General features: G+C 37.2%; 1 protein-coding gene across 4 annotated transcripts in view; it reads left to right on the forward strand.

The window, feature by feature from the left end:
• The window catches only part of brat (brain tumor), a 62,698-nt gene that overhangs the window by 37,813 nt on the left and 5,554 nt on the right, over nt 1–19,331 (forward strand). The window contains exon 1 of one of the 4 annotated variants that reach the window (XM_066389943.1): nt 11,605–11,822. The exons of 2 other annotated variants lie outside the window; for them this stretch is intronic. The gene's annotated coding sequence lies outside the window, so the exon portion shown is untranslated. Of the gene's footprint in view, nt 1–11,604; nt 11,823–12,418; nt 12,441–19,331 lie in introns of those variants that run through there. One more of the 4 variants, XM_066389946.1, reaches the window with a different exon arrangement.

Consider the following 19,331-nt stretch of genomic DNA (forward strand, 5'->3'; position numbering starts at 1 on the left):
CTGATGTTTATCTTTCGGGGAAATCTTCAGTGATGCTCAAAAATTTTATTTTAAATATTGTACGATGTCACGTCCTGGGGCAGAGACATAGACAATAAGCAACATTGTTATATAAAAAGTAAACCTTCAAATGGCGAAGAAATGCGGAGCTTTAAATATTAACACGGCAAAGATCGTTCACGATTTTGTCAAGAAACGTGACTAGAACTATGTATTAATTCCCAAAATCGAAATTATTAAATACCTACAAAAGTATATATTTAACCATTTTTATATTATTGCGTCATCACCTGAAATACTACTTAATTCCAAGCACAAACCGCCCAAAATTAGATATTAAATAGAACCCTTCTGTATGTAAATGTGAACACGTGACCATTTTAACGATTCATTGGGCTTTGTGTGGTAATTCGGTGGATCATTACTTAATTAATTTGTACCGTTTTTGTTTTAGGTGCGTACATGCTAATTAGCCTAGGCCGACATCCTGGTTGCTTGCTTCAGGAAAGGTAAACAAGGAGTAAACATGAACTTATGAATAGAGATACGGAATACTTTATTAGAAGTAAAAAGCACAGTGAGAATATTTTATTTAAGTTATGGAGTTGTAAATTTGACTCTTATTAGATGATTTTTCCTAGCAAAATCTTTCAGATACTCCTTAATAAAATTAAAATTAATAATTAATACCGTCAATACAGCCTTTTCGGACTCACTGTATTGCAAAGTCCGGATAAAAGCAGTCCACCCGGCGTATTCTGCACATGCTTTCCCCCACCATTTTTGTCAGTTTTCCTAGGCCCTAATTCCCAATTTCTAATATGATGACAATCAATTCCTGATGGTTCTTATTTTGTCCAATTCTATTTTTGCATAAATGTTTCCCGCTTCGTATTGAGGTTGTTATGTTTTACCCAGTGTTCTGCTTTTCCCAGTTGATGTCCAAATTTAATTATTGATTTCACTGCCTCTACCGCTTTTAATAAAAGTGTTTATTTCCCCAACGTTTCTTTGTCCAACGATATTTTCTGTGTGAAGCCAGGTGGCAGAGTCGTCACGGTTTCTATACCCAACAAGCGTCTGCCATACTGATTAATTTACAACGTCCTGTTGTGTTGTGATGGCGGTTTCGAAGTCAAAATTGATCAAATTCTGTCGATAATAACTAAAAGCTTCCAGTTACCAACGATTATCATTAGAATTTGTCAGACCTCTCCCAACGTGCGAATCTATGGCCGCCAATAAATGTCAAGAATATTTAAACTTATTGGTATAAAGTTTCAATAATGGGTCATATATTCCAATTTCTCACCATTATGCGAAACCAGCGGTATGGTCCTTTAGGGACCTTCCAATGTCTAACTCGCATATATTGAGTGTATGGCTTTATACAAAGAACAGGTTTGATTTGCAGTGGCGTAGATGACGATACCTCCTTCAGTTTTCGAGATAAACGGTTATTAGCTTTGAAACTGCCCTGATTAAACGTGACGTGAACTAGCCTGACCTTCAAATTAGGCATTAGCAGATATGAGCCGATTTAAAGCAGAACAGTACATCATAAACAATGAAATTTTCTGGAAAATTTCAATTTTCTTATTTGTCCACAATGATGTTTCAATGTAACTCCACTGGGTTATAACATAACTTTCGTCGAAATACCGTGCTATCATTGATACCGGGGATACGGTTCAGGTACAAAAGTAAACGTTCCTCTCATCTTGCGTCCTCTCTTTGTTGTCTGGGCATAAAACATTTACATTTTTTTGCCCACCAGGTATAATAAAGCCTATCAACCAGCACCTCATCAGCGAGTGCATCAGCACGGAACTCGGAAGGGTACTACTTTCCGTTCTATTAGGCGCACTTAACTTTGTCCTTCAAGGCCCAAGGAATAAAGACAGCGGAAAAGTTCCCACAGAAGACGATAAATTGATCAGAAAACCATATTACTCGTTATACATCATGACGAAGGCCGGGCGGTAATTTCAATTAAAGTGTCACGGACCGAATTACATGGAATTAATTATCTTCGTCTGCTTTGCTCGTGTTACAATTTGTGACAATTAATTGTTTCATATTTTTACTGTTTAGATTGTTTAACCTTACCGCGACCGAATGAAATTAATGGTCAAGTGTTTGCTTCTGGATTTTTATTACGTGACTCATTAAATCAACGATTTTAATATTGTGTCATCGTGCTAATGAAAATGCTTGGTTGCATGTTACAAGTTCATCGAATAACAATCATTAAATGGAAGGTTGTTTTCCAAGATTTCTGTAGTGTAATTCTTAACTCGAACTAAACAATGCCAACAAGAATTTAAAAACATCAGCGAATGTTGCCCAGCACCGGCGCTCTCAAATTACTTGAAAATTAGGAAAAAGTTCACATCGGCAATGCCGCTTTTTCAGACCTGTGGAACGTTTATGGGAATAGGAAGACAACCAGTCATGCACGGCCGTATGTTGTTGCCAAAGAACAGATCTACAGATAATTTCCTGATTTTAAACGAATGCATCTACAGTCAAAAGTTTCATCATCTAATGCAACTGTAAACACTTCGTCTGCTATTACTACAAAATTCAAAGAACTCTATTATCTCGAAAACAGTAATTCCCGAAATTTATCGAATGAAAACCTTATTTGCCCTTAAACAGTACGTTCGTCCGGAATATTGAAGGAAACCAAACAATACCCAAGGGAGTCTCGAACGTAGCGGGAAGTTAGAGGCCTCACAAATTTGGGCTCGTTGGCAATATATCAATTTTCCTTTATCTTTCGTTCCGTCGTAAATATCGAATATCTCATTTCCAAATAACTGAGATGGCGGTGCGAAACATAATATTTTAGGTGAAATTCTAAGGGTTCCATTCTGTATGGTTTCAGGAAGGTCTACTATTCCAAGACACTAAGAAACTGATAAAGTCAACATCACTTTTGCAGTTTAATGATAGACACTCGCTACACCGTTCTTTGCAATCTTGGTCATGGTGGGTTTCGATATATGCACATTCATCACACTCAAAAATTACTTGAACTGAGCTGTTTTCCAGTAGCCTACTTAAGAATTATGTCTTGTTTCTCAAAATAAAGTAGACACGCAAGTAAAAGTAAAATAAACACGTTTTGTAAGTGATCTAGTTAACATAAATATCGAGCTTTACGATCGATTTTCGGTTTTCACCACAGACTAAATAAACCAGGACCCATTATTTTAATTGATACCATTATTGTTTATAGTCGTATTTCTATCAGCAGATGGTGGCCTTTTAAGATTATTATTGATCAAGGAATTTTTCTAAGGGCTTGTTCGATCTATTGCAATAAAAACAGCTATTAAATACGAAATTATACTTTGCAGTTAAGGCACGCATTTTATAAAATATTTTAAGTGCATAAACGAGCAATTAGAATAATCAATGGATTGTTTATAAAAGATAGCTGTAAGGGTACGTACATGCATATGTACATGTACGCGTTCAGAAATGTTCATTGTTCTCTTTTAAAAATAAAACCTTATTTACTGGATTCGCCCCAGTTTCTAATTACAGAAACAGGACTGTAAATTACACCCTTCCATTATCTAGACTATCGATATACGAACGTGATCCATTCTATAGATGAAGTAAACTACATAATAAGTTGCCAGTAAGCCTAAAAGGAATGTCCAATATTGGCCATATTAAAAAAGCTTATATAATCTTTTGATTGATATTGAATCGTATAGTTTAAGGAAGCAATTTTTTCGTATAAGCTAGTAGCTGTTTTTCCTTATATGTTGTTGTAACATAATTTTTAAAAGAAAGATCATGGTCATCTTCTATCAATGGATGGCAACCTTTTGGGACTCGACAAAGGTATTTTTATAAGGGCCTATTACCATTAAGACAGACATTTTTTCTCCAAGATTCTACCTGCCTTTTGTACAACCATTTCAACCTTGTCCTGTTTACTACAAGAATTTCTCCTGACTGGTACAAGCGGTAAGGAACAGGTAGAATTTTATTTAATACTTTTTCTGTTTGGGTTTGGTGGTAAATGCATGGGCATTTGTTTGTGGATTAATATACAAGGTGTCTCTGAACATAGTGCCATACATTCAACCACGTTTTCTAGGTCACAAAATATGACGAAAACTACATACATATATCGAAAGGCTCTTCGTTGTCGATATACAGGATATGAAAGGTTGATTCCTGAAAATAATTTTTTTATTAATATTTTCGAAATGTTTTAAGATAAATTGATAAAATTTTGTATTTTATTATAACTTTTTGCACTCTTTCTGGATCCCTATAATTGTCACATTATTCCACGAGAGAGTAGGCGAGGAGGGAATAAGGCTTAAAAAATACTTAAAATTTTTTGCCTTTAACTTTATTAACGATTTTATAGAAAAAATATTAAATTTAAAGGGTTTTACATAAAAACGCACTCCTGTTAAAGAGACACCTTGTGTAATAAAAGAAAATTCCTCAAACCTTGTGAATGTTCTTTTAACAAAAACCCATTTTTTTAAACTGCAATTTTCTACAGGGGAAAATTTAGATCCTACTTTCCCTTTTCTCTGTTTATGGTCTCATGTTTCTGCACAAAGATAGTGTTATAAACTCAAGGTGATTTATTTTACATCTGCCCAAGACGCGTCTTCGTTACATAAAACGAAACATCAAATAAAACTCACACTTATAACCGTTATATAAGAAAGTAAAAGCAGCAGCGATTGTGCATCATCGGAACTTATCACGAAGACATTTTGATGACTGGTTTTAAAACATCCGGAATTGTCTGGAAATTTGGGAATTTTCCAGAATTCCAAGGGGGTTTATTTAAACACAAGCCAGTTAGTTTCCTGATTATGTTTTCGGGAAGCTCGTCATAATTACTCTTTATGTTGTTTCTCGCACATTGTATCGGAGGTATATGGTTGAATCCAGACAATAGCTGACGTTCCACGATTTAAAGCTTGAATAGGCCTCGTTGGCTTGCTCAATTCTGGAAGGGCTTAATAATACCCCAGGCTGATTCAGACTCCTCCATTGTTACCGGTTTATTCGGCCTTTTTTTATTGTTCTCTGTGCTTTTTGGTTTTTGTTCTTGGATTTATTCCTGGCTATTAATAAGCCTCTAGTATACTATCGGAATTAATCACAGATTTCTTGAAAGAAATTCTTCACAGCTTTAATTCTAATTTAATTCATCCAGCAATTTAAATTATCCAGGAAGTTTGGCCGTAATAACAAGCTGCATATTGCGCTTAAATGTTATACTCAAAGTTACCTCATGCGGAATGTCACCTTTGTCGACTGTTGTCACAAATTATTCCACACAGTGCCAGGTTAATTTAAACGCAAAATGGATAAAGCAGTTTCCAGATTATCGTTTGCAGAGAGATCGTTATAATTACCTCTTTGTATGCCTTTCGCTCAGTGAGTACGTCCGAATGAGTTCGAGCAAATTCAGAGGATTAAGACTAATATTAGCAATGTTAGAGAGATCCAAGTTTATCGAGTGAACTATCTCAATTTCAAATGAATGGTAATTACCTAGTTGTTTATATTATATTTGGTTAGGCGCCTCTTCTTGAAAAATTTGATCAACACAATTTGAGGTAAAAAACTTTTCTGAACCTGCAAGTTTTTAGTGCTTACTAGCTTTAATTCATGAAAATATTCCTCTCCGATGGTCTCTGATTCAAGAGTCTCAAAGAAGGCTGTAATATGAACCTTTTTGATCTAAGCCAGAACGCTACTGATTTCTCAATTTTATATTTATGATATAGTTTAAGGGGTCTCTGCTTCCTCTCTTCGCCGACTGCTTGAACCATAAGCAAATAAACACATCGAGATATATCTTGTTTTCAGAAGGCAACGTCTGGTAACATGTGGAAGATAAAACGGGCCTTTTTTGAGGAAATGCACTACTGTTTACATTATTTTTCTCGATGTGTTTACGTTATCCCCTGGCTTTTAAATTTCAGTTTACCTAAATACTGGTTAATTCATTTTACCAATGTAACCTCACTCGTCTTTGAATCATTGAGACATCGCAAAAGCTCGTTTATATTGTCTAAGAAAGGACTAATCAACAATTTTAGCCAATAGCCTCACGCCCTATTTGCTGTCACTTTCAGCTACTCTACACAGGAAATCTAACTTCTCGAACTAAATATTATCTTGAGACCGACCACATTTACTTGACAGTGTCGACCACCAAAAGAGTTCTTAGAAACATTTTATAGGCCTATATGACCAACCGAGGAGTTTATTTGACCTGTTCGAATCTTTTCTCATCTTTTCTCGGAGGCTATAGACAGATTTACATTCATTAATCTCCATCATCAAAAGCAGCGTTCAGATGGATGGAAAAATTTCACAGCATTGTGCAACAGCTTCAAGATTTCTGTATTGTCATCAAATAAGTTCTCTTCTCGCTCTTGTTGTATAGAGGAGTTTTAACGGATCATAAATAATTCTCTTTTGATCTGGTGATTTCCTTAACGAAGCAATTATTCAGTCACGTTTTCTGTTCTTGGAGTCGACGTTAAACCAATTCATGACACTTTGTAGCCGAAACAAAGTTGCCGCAAGCCTTAAGAAACCTAAACTTGAATTCCTCTTCTGTATGCTACCTATCCACCTTTAAAACGACCTTCCAACGGTGCTGTGACTTCCAGTTTTTAGGCGCCAAATAGGCAAGTATACGGCGATTCTTCATCCATTTTACCTCCGAGATTCGTTTTAATTTTATTTACTTCTTAACTAAAAGTCCAACAACTGCACATTTGTTCTCCCCCAAATCCCATCATTTTAATTAGGTACAAAACAGTTAACAACTGCATCACTAAAAGTTAAAACTCACCCATTCAAGGGCTGTTTCCTCCCCTTTCAATGATATTTCGCGGGAAACCCTTTGTACGAAAAATAGAATGAATGTTCGTTACGTCAAGTGGTGTTTTAATGTGTCATTTGGCGCCAAAGCAAGTGGCAGTGGCCCCGCCAGACCGCTTTTAAATTATTCCAATGCCCTTACAAGAACGATATTTGTAGTTCTTGCACATAGAGCTCGGTCTTTGTTCGAGTGTTTTTAGAACGATATAGTAGGGCTTTGTTCATTGCGATCGTTAAATTTTGATTAATTAAGCTACTGAATATTATTGAAACTTTAATACATTCAAAGAAAATCGAGTCAAGTATTGATTATGAGAAGCATTAGGTTCACGTTATGGAGTTAAGTAGATCGGAATTGCAAACATAGCGGCTTTGAGGAAGTAGTTCTAATTCGGGTTACAAGTTGTCTTTGTGACTGTTTGATGAATCGATGTAGCTGCGAAAAGCAATAAAAAGATGATGGAAAAACTCAAAACAGGGTCGAATTATTCTGCGTGGAGACGTAATTAGTTGCGCGTTCTGACAGATTGTGCCGCGTGCGCTTTCCTGCTATAATAACGCACATACGATTCACCATTACATCAACAAACTTTTGTAGGACTTTTCCTGACCAGTTTACTGGCTGGTTTTCGAACAATTTCTGGTTCACTCACACTCAAAGATGTCCCGCATGACTACACATATTTCTGAATAAGATCGTTTGGTCTTTGCCGATCTTGCGAAAATGTGCTTCATTATGTTTACCATCAAATTTCACGCTCAACTTTGCAGTTGCATGCATATTAATAGAGTTGTTTTGATTTATAAGAGGTGTTTGAGATTTCGATCAGCCTTGTCTGGCGATTTAAAAATATCCCCACAAACATTCGAGAATCGACGACCTCCGAAAATGTTATCAACATTTCAAAATGCGATTCAACTCGCGATGCCGTCATCAATCGTCTCGTTCCCTGCCACGACCTTTCTTTGTTCTGATGCCACTCCGTTCTTTGTGGCTTAGGTCAGGTTTTGCAGTTAGAATGCAGCGGCGTAACAGCTCCGCTTATGGCTGTAATAATTAACATCTTTATCGCTCCGCAATAACTTAATATTATGATCATCGGCTAATCCCCGTGAAACCGATTCGATAGTTGCGCTAACAGTAACTTGACCATTATTTCCTCCATCATTAGCTCGGCAACCTTGACACTCCACCAAATTACATAAATCCATAGTTCTGCGAAATGGCTAAAGCAAGGCTGTAGAAAGGTTTCGGATATTTGTTAAGAGCCTTAAGATGACAAATAACATTGTTTGGAACTCATGATTTACCACCTTGAGAGCTCATCCGTTCACTTCTGGTATAATTTTATGTCATAGCTCAATATAGCTTGTTAGCAACAAATTGTGATAGGAGAATAATAAAATAATTGCAGAAAAGGTGATTGGATGGTGGAGAGGTTCTGCTCCAATCGATTTTCGTAAATGTCAACATGATCCTTTGAATTTGTTTCAAAAGAATTATTTCGGGGACCAAACTATTCAAACAAGTTATTACTGGCTGACCAGAAAGTTAATCAGTCGAATTTCCTTGATCTGTGGTTTAAACCGCAACGTCAAACTTAACTAGACCCACCAACCAACCTCCGAAGATGGTTTGCCGGTGTAGTTTATTTGTTTATGTCTAGTGCCTTTACACCCAAAATTCTAAGTAAAATCAATTATTCTGCAGTCTGTAATAACATTTAAATAAGTAATGAAAAATTTTCCAAATAAACAACAACTGACATGGTTGAAGAGATAAAAATAAGTAAGCAATTTGAGATAACTATTTTTATTTTATAAAGTTTTAATTGGGTAAGTAGGTGGTACTTATGTACCTATTCCAATAAATGTGTACATGATTTTCCTTGTAGTAGATGATGAATGGTTAATTAAATACACCGTAACCCGAATTAGAAAGGGAACTGATCTTGAAGTCGGTCCTTATTATAGAATGGTCATTTAAATGTACAAAGATTGGAAGCAAATGAGGAGAATTTGTAGATTATAATTTTAATCACCATTAAGTATTTTTAAATTGACACCCCCAATGAAATCTTTAATATAATGGGCATAGGAGTGTACTAGTACTTACAGTTTACTAGACTAGTAGTGTAAAAGGAACTTTTCCAATATAGACAAGTTAGCTGTCCAAATATTCGTAGGTAACTTAGAGGCTTCGATAAGTTTGTAAAAAAACATTTGAAGATAAGAAAACAGTGAATCTAACACTGTGAACACATAAAGCTGATGGTGAAAAATATTGCAAGAAGTTCTGAAACCTGATTAAAAAAGTTAGGTCGTAAGTCGAAACGAACAAGGAACAAAAGACTGAAGCTGCCATCACATTATGAACTTTTACATAGGTGATTATGACATAAATAATGCTGAACAATGCAATTAACCAACAAATAATAATACTAATTATCAAAACAATCTTACCGAACCCTGTTAAAGTAGAGAGGCCTCTTTTACTAGTTCACGCCAAAGAGCATAATAACTAACAACGGCAACTGTAATTAGTTATCTAGTTTACTGAATTTTTGTGCTTCGTATGTTTAAAAGGAATTACCTCTCGAGGATTATCTTTTATAATTTATTTTACAACTTTAACTGCACTAATGACAAACTTTGACAGAGCGACGTGATGGGGGAAAACTTCAATTATGTATTTGACACTTTTCATAGTTCCAATCACGTTCGGGTTCTCGCTCGATTCGCGATCCAAAGTTGGTCGAGATCGTAAGACGTCTAAAGTTTGACGTCACAGATCACTTATGGAGCGATCGTAGATCGAATTAAGAGTAGTGAGCCGAAAACGCTATAAAGCAACTGATGATATATATAGGGTGTTTTAACACAAACCGTTTAGAAAATATTGCGAAAAAACCATCTTCCTCCTTTAAAGGGTTCTAACCCCTTTAAAAAGCAATTTTTGAGGTATGTTTATAAGAACTTTTTTTATTATTTTAACTTCTAGAATCACCTCTTCAAGTATTTCAACGTTATTTCCGGACACCCTGTATACAGCAAGAGCATACATGTGTTTCCAGCTTAATCCAAACCCTTCAAAACTAACGACTATAAACGTTTCGTCAGGCACCGTAACGACTTCTACCAGCAGTTTGTCGTCTGCTGGTGAAATATAACGAATTTTAAGCCACATCCGGTACGTACAATGTTTATCTACAATGCATTGCCTGCTTTACTAACGAACAAGCAAAGAATTTTAATATGTCAGCTACTGTTTTCTTTTAGAGGCAAACAGAAACGTTAAGAATTGTTTTCGGAGTCTATTAGCCATAAGAAACCGCTATGAAAACTATTGTAATCCTCACGATACACAGAAATCTACCACGATACCTGTTTAAAAAATTTTTTTTTTTATGTAAAAAAGTCAAATAATCATTTTAGTGTCATTCCAGAAGAACATTAGACTACCTTGATTCAAAAATCTGAGCTTAAAATGGGCCTTATGGACCTACTCAGCTCTCAATATATTGAAATAACAACAGGGTGGTCCAAATTCGAGGCTCGCCATTGGTACAGTTTCGATTAAATTGCGCAACTTTGCCACATTTTACATAGAAGCCTGCATATCAACACAACGAACCTTTACGCTAAAGAAAGACTGGGCACATATTTTTTTTCAAATTTCGTCGACTTTTACGTAACGACGTGAAACTGCAGAATTTTTTAAATCTGTCTCGAATTAGAGAACTTTAGACTTCTCGTACCCCAAATTGAATCTCCAATGTTTGACTTTCTGTTCGGAATTCTGAATATTTTTAATCTTTAAACCACTTAGTAAAAAATTAAATTTGAAAATTTAACTATTGACTAAAATTTCTCAAGACGAAAGATAACTCCAAAAATTAGAGGCGTTCTAAAGATTATTTCTTAAATTATTATTCTAAAACGAATTATATTTTTCATGGATATTAAATTTTTAAAATCTGCTGTAGTCTCTTGAGTATTTGGATCGAGAAAGCTTCAAATACGAGCCAATTTAAAGGCACACTGAAAAACATGTAAATCTCTTCTAACAGTTAATGCACTGTCGTCGTGGGGACTGGCGACTCATAGATTCTGGTCTGTGTCTTGTCTTAGAAATATATCACCAGACGTTAATTTTTAAGTCAGAGTGAACTTTCCGAGTTAAAATTTAGATGGAATTGAATGCTGATATATAGAACACAACAAACAACAAAGCGTTCTTTGGTTACATCCTTGACAAAGTTGATATGTCCTGAACTAGTTGCCCTAGCTCAAAGCCTAGGACAACAAGTTTAGCACATTACTGCACCAAATTTGAATACAACACCATAGAGAACACATTCAGTTATCTCGTATTTATAATAAAGAAAGCTCTGGTGCAGCAAGTGCAAGCTAGTGTAAAGAGAACGCAATATAGAACAAACCTAACGATTAATTTACACCAAAAGAATGACACAAATGACATTAAAAATTGGCAAAATCTTTGTTCTATGCGTCGCGCAAACTTTAATTCGAGCCCCTTGTGTGTGCATATCCGTATTATTTGAAAAAAGGGGCTCAGCCAGCCCTTATGACTGCAGACAGAGAGCGGTGGGGGCCCTTCTGAATAAATTCGGTATGAACAGGAGGGTCCCTGGAACTAGCTCTGTCTTATTTTACTTAACATCTGCCGGCTGTAGAACGAAAAAGGCGGGAGGTAAAAATCGTTGGGAGGCGCGCCGGTCGAACGAAAGAATGTTGAACGTAGTCGGTGCGCTCAGTTTGCGAGACGAGATAAAGAAGACTTGGGCTCGAGTCCCCCCTAAAAATAAACCGCGTGTGTATGTGTTTTGGTGTTTAGTTTGAATGTTTTCCTCAGTTTTACGGCAACGGGTTTTTCATTTGCTTTAATCTTTTGCTGTTATTCGAACGTAAGTAAATTCAAATTAACGGCCATCGTACAGTATAACCTTAGTCGTCTGCCACTACCGACCTTATCACGTCTCAATCAATTGATACTCAACGGAACGAGTGCGGAAAAAAATGTAAATATTTCTCCACGATTCCCCTTATATTGCATGTGGTAGTAGTAGAATAATGGTAGCAGTAGAAAGATCACTACAAAAACCTTAAGAAGGCTTTAAGATATCAGAGGCACATCCGCTATCAATTCATCTGTTAGATGTTTAATGGCAAATAGTAAATTGCTTAATCAACGCCCTACGTTTACGGCTCACCGCCTACTGCGTTAGAATCTAATGTATTTTACACTTGGTAGTTGGGAGCCAACGAACATATCAAGAATTTATTGTCTTTGTTCTTTGATAAACCATTTTTAAAAGTTAACACCTGAGGTTTTGTGATATGCAGTATTAACGACAAAACCTTTCTCTGTATTCTTGTCGGGGAAACTGGCATTGAAAACGGTTCTTTGTTGTCAATACCAAACCCCCCTCCCAAATAGCTTGGTTCATGGTCGAGGTCGGGCTCTCAAACCTTCCTTGTCTCATGTTGGGCGATTGGTTAAGATAATTAATTATATTACGTAGGTAGATACTGCACTTTAGGTATATTCTAGTTCTTTGTGCCATGATTTTGATATTTTTGCCAGTTTTACTCATCAATTTACACCCAAGAAGTTCATCGATGTGTTGGCAACCGAGGCGATTTATCGAGTAACTTTTGCTGATCCTAACCTAAAATTTTAATAGATTTTATCAATAGATTATACACCTCCAACACCTAAAAACTTTATTTTAAAGGTTTTACCTCGATACTTAATTACCGTTTAATATTTATTGTTCAATTTAACACACAAGGTTTTAAAGTTCTGGTCTCGGTCGTGGTTTACTCACCCTCAAGCTCTCGCTTAGATGAATGATTTTTTCTGAGAGTTTGTCTTGGTGATAACTCATTACGTCTTACTCGATTAAATAAAACTTAAAAATGTATAAAAATCGAGCTTTATTAGTATCATTGAACTTAAAATTCATGGTCCCATATTTTATATTTGATTATCACGAATGTTCTTTTTAAAGATCATTGAGATTTTTTGAGTATATCACGATATTTATGAGAAGAAAACTCATGTTGCAGAAAATAACCCTAAGGGCCAGTAAATTAACGTACTGGCAACTTATTTTTTTTAATCTTATTTTTATTATCTGGATATTATTAGATTAAGGTATGTTTACATCAATGGGGCATTATTTGATATGTAGCATCTCCAGCTTTTAGATTTCCCAAATGTCAATGAATTATGCTGTAGATATATCACCGTCCATGGGCACTTAATTCTTCCAATCCTGAAGTCTAAGTACGTCTCGATATCCTAATCTTTTTGATTAATGCCAATCGAGTATAGGTACATTCGAGGTTTTAGCTTTAAAATTATCCCCATTCATGAATCTTATAGAGAAATATGCCACTGAGCCAGACGATAATGGCACTGTTAATGAGCGGAACAAAAAAATGGAATGACCTATTAGCCATTGACATTGAAAATAGTTGATTTTTGGCATTGAAAACGGTCGGGCACAGTTCAAGCGCCGGATTTTCTGGAGAATGAAGGAGGCAAAACAAACGAGCACTTTATTTTCGTTTATTTACATTCCGAAAATACGATTTGAAATGATCAAAATAACTCGTGCCAACGCTTTAGAGCCAACAACCTTTAGTTTTAGATCCACCATCATACATGTTTATACTGTAAAGTAAGTGTGTATGCGTGATATTGATTTGAGCGATTGAAAAAGACCGTCCTGTACCCATCTTCTATATTCACTTCCAATCTAATACAAGGATCATTATAATCACGGTGTTACTCAGGTCAATGAAATTTAATGGGAAATGGGAAGATATATATATGTTTTTCTATTAACGAAAAGTACATCTACAACACTCATTTTTCTCCATCGTTTTTCTTCATCATCAGAAGTATATACCTTGTATAAAGCAATGCTGGTACTAGATCGATCAGTACTACCAGCATGACGTTTCCTTTTCCTTTCCACGGTTGACCTTGATATTGGTTAGTTACCTCGCCGGTTACGGCGCGGCTTGAAGTGATTACATTTCAATTTTAATGACGTAATTTTTATTCTTCAAGTTCAAGGACACCGTCGCTCCATTGCCTGCTCTTAAGCCATAATTAAACTCTAATACGGTATTAAGACCACTTTTTTCACGTTGGCTACCGGGAATCACTGTAGGATGTTTGATTTCATGTTTTTTTTTTTTAATTTTTTGTTTTTCAAAAAAGGATATTGTCCGAAAATATTAATGGCAGGTTCATGCCACTGCGACTTTGGGTACGGAAAAGCTGCCCGAAGAATTCATTTTAAAGTCTAAACCATCCAAAGGGGGAATTACCCTTTTTAAATTACAAGTTATTAGTATCGGGTTTCAATCGCTAAAATTCAGTAATAACATGCAAAAACTCAAAAATACCTCAAAACAAATCGGAAAATCTTCGTTATGAATTAGTTATTAGCTCGTTCCAGTAGACGTCGCTACTGCGTTGCTATGAGTTTCTGTTGCAATAGTAATAAGATTCGTCATTGTGCGAAGAAAATATTCATGTTTTCCTGCGAATCTACCCTGTTTATTCCTATTTGGAATATGGGATTGAGTTTATGGATTTTAAACTTTTCTCCGTTAGCGACGCGAAAAAAACAATATTGTGCAACAATATTTATGTCACATTCACCCTAGAGTAATATGGGGAGCCGAAACTCTTCTTGAGGAATTCATTGCCGCAATTTAAGCCCGAACATGGCGAGAGTAGATCCGCTTAAGCCCCCCGGTACTCCTTTTAAAGTAAGAGTTTGTTTGCTGGCTCTGTTTTAACGGAAAAGCCACTTAAAGCGTATTGAGGTCCTTGTTGTTGGTGCGCCGCTTTCCAGTGTTTTCTCAGTCTTATTCGAACTTTCCATTTTGTAATTAAAAACTGAATATGGGGTAAAAGCAGGATGAGTTTGTCGGGTAAAATAAGGCTTAAATCCTTGGCAGGGAAATTAGTAACACCACTTATTATAATGGAGTATTTTCAGAAGCTAAGAAAATGTTTATGATTCAAAATGGCCGCTGGGAGCAATGTGCTTCCCATTGAGAGCGATATTCTAGCTCCCAGTGGCCATATTTAATCATTATATCATATTACTGACGCGTTTTGAGTACAGAAAAGTCTGTGTGGCGAAAAGCTAGTAATTTTTCAAGTGCCCAGGGAAAACAGAGGAATTGATTGTTAACCGTAAAATAAATATTAATTTAACGAATTTTCGTATGTTTAATAACAACATTTGCTGAGGGATTTATCCTCGAGAGTGAGTGAAATAGAATATCGTACGCCAAAAACCAAAGGAAACTTTGAAAAATTAATTAAATTTGAGTGGGCGACGACAGATTTCCATACTTCCTGGGTGCCGGCCACCTTGTTGCAGCGCGACATGGTGGGGTTGCACCCTTAGCGGTTGTCATGGCGACGGCGTGGTCCCCACAGCACTGGCGGGACATTGATCGAGCGCCGCGACGCGTCTGGTTCACCCCTCCGACATCCAGTGGTTCAAATGCCCATAGAAACTAGCAGAAGATTTTTCCCTAACAAATATTCTTTGCTAAACTGTAACTTCAATATCGTATGTAGCAACTAAACCTTGACAAACTGTTTGAGATAACCAAATAATTAATAGTTGCTTCATCCTGAATTAAACTACGCTTTAATTTATTTTGAAATTTATTATTAAGGGAGTTGGTCCCTCAATTCACAAATTCGCCCCACTTTATCCAGCTAAATAGTCGAATGCCGTACATTTGCCCCGCCGTGTACGTTGGAAAGGCTCAGCCGATAAGTGGGGGAAAGGTACACGGGAGACGTTCCTGGATGATTCGTTATTGGAGGCATTTGTTGCATGCCGGCTTCAAAATCTAGGGTTTTATTAGATTGTTGAATCTCCCTTTTTTCGCTGGAAGAGCGCTGCTCCCTCGATCCGATCTGTCTTAGTTGTCAGTAATCCGGCGGGATCTCTGTTTGGCATTCGCAGCTGGTTTTATCAAATTGAAAGCGCCGCCGACGGGAGGCGGCTGCGAAGGTCGTTGAACTTGTTGAATGAAAACAATGCATTAGGGCGGTAAACAGGGCAAAGGCTGTCTAGGTGATGTATCGATGGGCAAATGGGAATTATGGTTAAATTGAACTTATCGTGATTATAGACTGCAATCAGGAAATTTTGTAAGAGGGGCTGGCGCAGAGCCAAATTTAGATCTAGAACAAAATCTTTCGACTGAAAAAGGTTGTAAAAATTCCACATATTTTTATTTTACTCTCGAAAACCGCTAAAAAAAGCACCGATAATCTTTATTAAGAATTAGTTCGTAACACATTCGTTATAGTTCGCCGCCATTATCCCTAGAACTGATTAATGTTTTTAGGTAATGTGGGTAAGCAGTTGATTAAGGAATTGCTAAGTTTGTCTCTCTAGACAATAAAATAGAGAACCCTCCGAAACCCTCATTAGTCTGAATGTGAATTAAATAATTCAGTAAGCGTTTACTCTTAGAGTGTCAGCATAATGTGATATAATAGTGCAACAATATAATGTAATAAATCCAATATTTATGACCAATAACAACGTGACTAATGGCTGCCGAGCCATCTCAGCGTAGCAAAACAGAAGCCACACGTCAACCTCGTGTCATTTGAAGTGTAAATTGACTATAAGACATTTGCTGTTTCTTGTTACCGAAATTATGACGCAGAAAGTGGTTATGGTATGCAGAATGTTTGTTTATAGCAGAAGAGCAAACCTCCCGTCAGGGTTTAAATCACATAAAGGCTCCTATACATTAGTTTCATTCGTCTGTTTCCCAATAATCATTATTCGTATCGTAAACTTCCTGCATTCACCGTCGCAGTTCGAACAAAGGTCCCTGAAACTCTGAATAAAAAATGCAGACAATTGCAGGTATCTCGTCCGTCTAAAACTCGAAATAAAAGTAATAGAAAAGGTAGAGAAGGCACATCCTCGAGCAGTCATAAATTTTAATGCCGCCCTATCGCGGACGCTTTCGTGGAAGGTAAAAATGCCAAGGAGTATGAAGGTGGTTGGCCGGAACGAGCCCGACAACGTGAACGTGTAAACCCGCCGCAATAGTTCAGTGCCGGCTGGCTAGCCGTGGGATTAAGCCTTTTTGTGAATTGTACTAACGTTTAGTACAATAAATTCAATGTCCAAAAAATTTGTAAACAACTCAAAAATTACGTGAGTTCAAATGCGATTTTTTTCCTAAAAAAATGTGTTAAAATCAAAATGAAATATAGTACATTCAACCCTGACTTTAGTACAATTTTCTTGTCTAGGGGCATCGGCGTCTGTGTATGAACCCACGGAGAAGACAGACCGCAGTCTAGGTCCTTTTTTCTTGGGGCCACGGAGCGTAGAGGCAATGCCCCCCAGTTCAATAGCGATTCAATCTTGAGCTTTTATTGTTCTATTGGGTTTTCCTTCTTCGGCGATCGCTTTCAGGGAAATTACTCTTATGGCGGTTTTTTATTTGGGTTTAGGGAATTTTATAGATCAATAGTTGGCTTCGTGATTATGGTAAATTACGAGCATTTGCAAAATAATTAAGAAATTATAATGAAAATTATTACGTTACGACAGAAATAGCTATACGCAGACAAAGTGGCCTTGTGGATGCTTTTTCCAGAAAGCCATATTTAGAGCATTTAAGTGGAGTTCTAAGAATAAACTGAGGTCAAGATATTTTCACAGGCGGAGAGGGCCAAAAATAGTTGTTTTTACACCGAAGTAGGTCTGCAGCCCTCTTCTTTGATGCGGGTTTCCAGTCCCCAGCTTATTTGCATAATCGCGTGTAGGTATTATTTGCTCCGAAAAAATATAGAGCAGCTGTTGAAGTTGAAACCCCACATTTACTATAGTAACATTAACTCTATTTGAAAAAATAAGGGGGTTCGGGCGGGTTAAGCGTCTCTAAACGTGAACCTATTTAGGTGTGCTGTAATATAGATAGTTTCCCTTTGGAAACCGAATTAAAAACAGACGGTGAAAACGTTGGTTAAACGGAAACAATCTGGTTTTACGGCTGCATTCCTGTTCGAGCCAACGACACCTGCCCTCTATGCCGGCGTTCTGGGGCTTTTTATTGAATACTGTAGCCGCGAGCGAACAATCCGATTGGAAAGTTTAATAAGCCAGATGTGAAGATTTCGTCCACGTGCCATTTATTGCAAAGTACATTTCTCGCCAGTTCCAGCGCCCTCTGAACTTTCCCCCACCCAGACGGGGTCGTTGAAACAACTCACGGAAAATTCCCCGCTATAGTGGATTTTCCCATGGTTTAGCCCCTCAGTCAAACATTTCAAGAAAGGGTCCGTCGGCCACCCCTGCTGCCGCCACCCCCGCAACGCGTCGCCGTCTCTGAATCATCGTTGAATTATTTCCTGCGGGAGGATCGCCGAAGTGTGTTCAGTAACTCTCGGGTTGTTGAACGAGTTGTGCCTACTGCGACCCTCCCTGCCAGACACCGTTCCGTTGTTTTGTTCGGCGAGGGTTGCGACGATTTCGAACGTTCGGGCCGCATCAGTTCGTCGCAGGACAATAAAACGCGCAGTGCTATAAATAAGCGTTAAAACTCGTAAATGTTCATAACGCCGACGCTAGTTTCTAATATTATGGGAATATAAACTCAGAAAATTGCTTAGATGTAGAAGCTGGTAAGTTTTTATAATCCGTTTTGAAAGTTAATCTCCGATAAGTGCGCGTTGGGGTGACATCTTGAAATTTTAATGCGTAGCTGTTTTGTTTCGATGAGGAGCCAATTGAGAAATCAGCTACAAAGTTTATTTGCTTAGTCCGGTTGCACAGACGTTTGAATAATCAGATGAAAATGAGACGAAATTTCATCAAACATCTTTGGTGTTTATGCTCTTTGCTTCCGTAATTTTTCAGGTTCAAATTGGCACCGTATTCTATACAGAGACCGATTCGCTGTTAATTGATCAACTCTCAATGGATTTGAGTGCCAAAGCGCGGTGAAACCCACAAAAACCGTTCAAATGGACTTTAAAACGGCACAGAAAACCTTTGTTAAGAATTAGTAGTGCGTTACAGCTCATCATTTTGACGAGAAAATTTTCTGTTAGCAACCTGTTATTCGTACTTGGTGGTGTGTGGGACGAATTAAAGGCTTTAGTTGTCTTCCTCGATAACAACAGATAACCCTTGTTGAAACCTACAATCGATATGTGAATTGCATGAAAATCTTGATGACATTAAATAGTGTCAACAGTGGTCCGACGACCTGCGTTTGGCCCTAACTATTGTGAAACAGTACCTAAATGCTGAGCACATAGACATTACGACTAATGAGTACTTCGGCACCCATGCTCCTGGAGATAAAAGCCGTTTTAATTGCTATCA

Source organism: Euwallacea similis, chromosome 5, assembly GCF_039881205.1.
Source record: "Euwallacea similis isolate ESF13 chromosome 5, ESF131.1, whole genome shotgun sequence".
Classification (NCBI taxonomy): domain Eukaryota; kingdom Metazoa; phylum Arthropoda; class Insecta; order Coleoptera; family Curculionidae; genus Euwallacea; species Euwallacea similis.